Raw genomic sequence first — 4,147 nt, 5'->3', positions numbered from 1 at the left:
AGTATGCTTCCTTGTGGAACACCACAGCTCACTGTGAGGGGGGGGGGATAGGGTACCGTTTACTTCCACCATCTGTTCCCTCCCCTCCAGGTAGGATCGTATCCAGCTCACTGATAAACTATCAAAACCAATTGCTTTTAGCTTGTCAATCAGAATGGTGTGATTGACAGTGTCGAAGGCCTTTTGTAGGTCCAGCATGACCATGCCGCAGTATTTGCCCGCGTCCACCTCTTGTTTGATGTGGTCGTTCAAGTAGAGAAGGCATGTGTCAGTGGAGTGGGATGTTCTGAAGCCAGATTGGAATTCGTAGATTAGATTTTTTTCCGCGAGGTACTTTCCGATCTGTTCGTATACTATTTTTTCCATGACTTTCGAGATGGATGTAAGGATAGAAACAGGGCGGTAGTTATCCGGGTCTAATTTGCTGCCCTTTTTGTGCAGGGGTGTTACTCTCGCAATTTTGAAGTCCTTGGGGACGTGTCCCTGTTTTATGGAGAGGTTTATTATGTGTGTGATGACTGGGGTGATGGCTGCTGCTGAGTCTCTGAGGAATTTGGAGGGGATGTTGTCATGGCCAGTGGCCTTGTTTGGTTGGAGGGCGCTCAGTTTTTTGAGTACCTCATCTGTAGTTACTATTTCCAGTTTGAAGTCGTCTTTGTGGACGCCTAGGTTCTTGTAGTATGCTACTATGTGTTCTACCCCATACTGCCCTGAGTGGGAGGGTAGTTTGTTTACCAGTGTTGTGGCTATGTTTGTGAAGAAAGTGTTTAAGTAATTGGCTACATCCAGCTTGTCTGTGATGAGCGTGTTGTCCGTCTTTATGTTTATGTTTGAGAACCTGGTTGTTTGTTTGTATGCCCTGAAGAAGGCCGAAACATGTTGGTTTTTTAATTGTTCTATTATGAACTAAGCAACTAATTAAAGCTTTTTTTATATACTTGAAGAGTGCCTGGAACTTTTGTTTTTTATAGAATTTATTAATAATCTGGGGCATTATGATATATGATGCATTGAAAATGGGGGACCCTGATGTAAACAAGACGAAAGTCTTTCTCTGGTCTGCATCCCCTTAACAATTGTGTGTATTGAGCTGTACTATATTGTACCCATTCTGCAATCTGTTAATAAAATGTTCAATCAATCAAAGCGGTGGCCTAAAGGTTAAAGCGGGTTTGTGACCGGAAGGTCGCCGGTTCGATCCCCCGGACCGGCAGGACAAATCTGGGCTGGGGAAGTGAATGAATAACTCTCTCCCATACCCTTAACACCAACCGCTGAAGTGCCCTTGAGCAAGTCATTAAACCCCCAACCGCTCCAGTGGAGTTGCTCAGTGGCCAACGGTGTCACACTGTGGTTGTACTGGGAAGCTCCCAGGTGTGAATGGAACTGTGTGAATGTGAAGCAGGGCGTAGCTGAAAAAGAGCATCCGTGCTCAGCGAACCTACCCTGGGTAAATAAAGGTTAAAAAAAGAAATATGACTATTTGACATGTGCGTTTTCCACAGCAAATAAATAGCAGCCCAAGTAAGTGTCAGTGGACACTGGACAGGATTAATATTATAAAACTAAAAACACACTTCTATCAATATGTGAAATAAGATTTTAAAAAGTCTTTTACCATCATGCACTTTGCTACCAAGTAATCTACCTTGCCGATATTACTACCTGCTATGGCAATAATATGTCTCTACTACTATGAACTCAAGACTGTAGCACTCAAGTTCAACACCGTTTGATGAGCAATGTAACTCGAGTTGTACCCGTTCTGCCGACAGAACTTGTAAGTCGCTTTGGATAAAAGCGTTCAGCTAAATGACTAAATGCAATATATCCGGCACTAGGAAAATGTGGACAATCAATTCAAATAATTAAGGAGACCGTTTACAATAGGAAACAGATTTTATTCAGTCGCGTTTCAAATGAACGTAAGCACCATATACAGTATAGAGTGGTGGCGAGGTCACCCTGGCACACAGAGGTCACCCAGAGGTCACGCTGGCACAGACCTTTGGCACCGCTGCTAGCGCCAACACTCACCACAGCAGCACGGTCGCTCTTTTTTGCACATGTACACAGATATATATATAGTTTACAGAAAGCAAACCCAGAGATCTTGTACTTTATAGTAAATAGTTGGATCAAGTGCAGTAATAAAAAGCTTGTGGTGCCTTGAACCAATAAACATCTGCCTCCAGACGAACAGGGGGGGGGGGGGGGGGGGGGGCGTTTCAAAAAGCAGGTTTTACAGACTTTGGGAATCTTTCTCCGTACAGAGGTGTGCCCACGGTGTAGAACCTATATCCCAAGTGCAATTTGACACACCAATGCACCATGTACAAAATAAAGGGGAAAAACAGGAAACTATATCTATTAATTACTGTATGAAATATTCAAATAAATACTGTACATCACTTTTTCTCAGTTATCATCGGGTAACCCTGCTCGCTCCCCCCCCCCAACCCCAAACAAAAGTCTCCAAAAAACAGACTCAGGATTCAAAAGCCTTGTCCCCAAGTGCTCTCACCCCTAGGGGGCGCTGCTGCTCCGCCAGGCGCCTCCCTGCGGACCATAACACCAGGACACCTAGTCATTACGTAACATCTCCCCGTGTGTAACAGTCCTCGGTTAATACCCGCTGCCGGTGCGGCTGGGTACCGGGAAGCGGGGAGCACCGTGTGCCAACCAGGCCACCCCCCCCGGGGTTAAATTTAGCCCGTCTGTACTCGCTGTGCCGGCTCCAGTGTCCCAACGGGCGGTCATCAGCCGCATAGAGGGTGCCCTCTGACTTTTAAGCCGTTTATATAACTCCCCGTTTATTACGGTACACTATGATTTACTCTCGAGCCAAGCACTCCATTAGCACTTTCACTGCCACACTACCAAACGGTTAACCCTTTCACTGCGACACTACACAGAATGTTAACCCTTTCACTGCCACACAACAGCAGGTTAACCCTTCCACTGCCACACTACCGACGGTGATAGTAAAGGGTTAACCTTCTGTAGTGTGGCAGTGAAAGGGTTAAGCAGATTCGAACCGAATATATCAAATATAATGTTTTTCTCACACACACACTGCCAATTCGCTGTTTAGCACTATATAGAAAAGACATATAACGGATTACTAGCCCAAGCCTTTAGGCCCATGCATACATACTTTTTAATATATATATATTTTTTAAATTTTATTTAAAGGGAATGGCGTTTTAACAGTTTCCCCATTTTCTGAACATTCCACATCATTTGACGGTCTGGGGGGCATCAGGGAGGACCTACTTTATCTTCAAGCTCCCTAAGCTCACTTAGGCGTTGTTTCTTAACAAGCCACGGCGAGCTACCGCCCTCCGAGCCTCATCACAACAGCAATAACGACACCAAATTAAAGTCGATTTTGGACAATCTTCAGCAGTGATGAGTTGCCCACTGGAATTCTTTCCCACGGAGGACGTCCATCGCCCCCCCCCCCCCCCAAATATCCTTTTCCCCCCGCGTCCCTAGATGTTTGAAGTGTCGAACGTTGAGAGAGAAAAAAAGAAAAAAGAAAAAAAAGAACGGATGAGTCTCCGCAGCACCATGCATGTCGGCGCCGACCACCTGCGATTCGTTACATTCGTCGTTCAGCAACTCGGCCACAGCGATAACCGCACAAAAAAAGGCACTCACGTGCATGAAAAAATGCATGAAAAAAAAAAACATGAACCGCCCTCGTCTCTTTCTCCACGTTTTCTCAGTACTCGGTTTTCGGCAAAGACGAGACACCACCGCATGGCATTCGAGAGAGAGAGAGAAATAAATAGCCAATCAGATATATCAAAGGCAATTCACAGCATTGGATTAAGAATGTGTCCACTATGTCCCGCCCCCCCCCCCGCCCCCCACCGCCCCTGTTTACCAGCCGGGAGACTTATCCGAAGAAGGGGTCAACGTCCTTCAAGGAAGAGTCGGCAAAGACTCGACAAGTCAATTGCCGGGATGGACTGAAACAGGGGATATGAGTTATTTCAGTGTGTGTGTGTGTGTGTGTATTGTTTGCGTGTGCGTCACAATGGCTTACACGCGTGTCACATGCTACCGGAGACATGTGGTCCATAGGGGGAAGAGGCCCATATACGGGTCTACACGGCACACAGACCCCGACCCCCCCCCC

Source organism: Notolepis coatsorum (genome assembly GCF_963971535.1).
Source record: "Notolepis coatsorum genome assembly, chromosome: 4".
NCBI classification, from domain to species: domain Eukaryota; kingdom Metazoa; phylum Chordata; class Actinopteri; order Aulopiformes; family Paralepididae; genus Notolepis; species Notolepis coatsorum.
The sequence above is the reverse complement of the archived record's forward strand: the minus strand, read 5'-3'. Positions refer to the sequence as shown.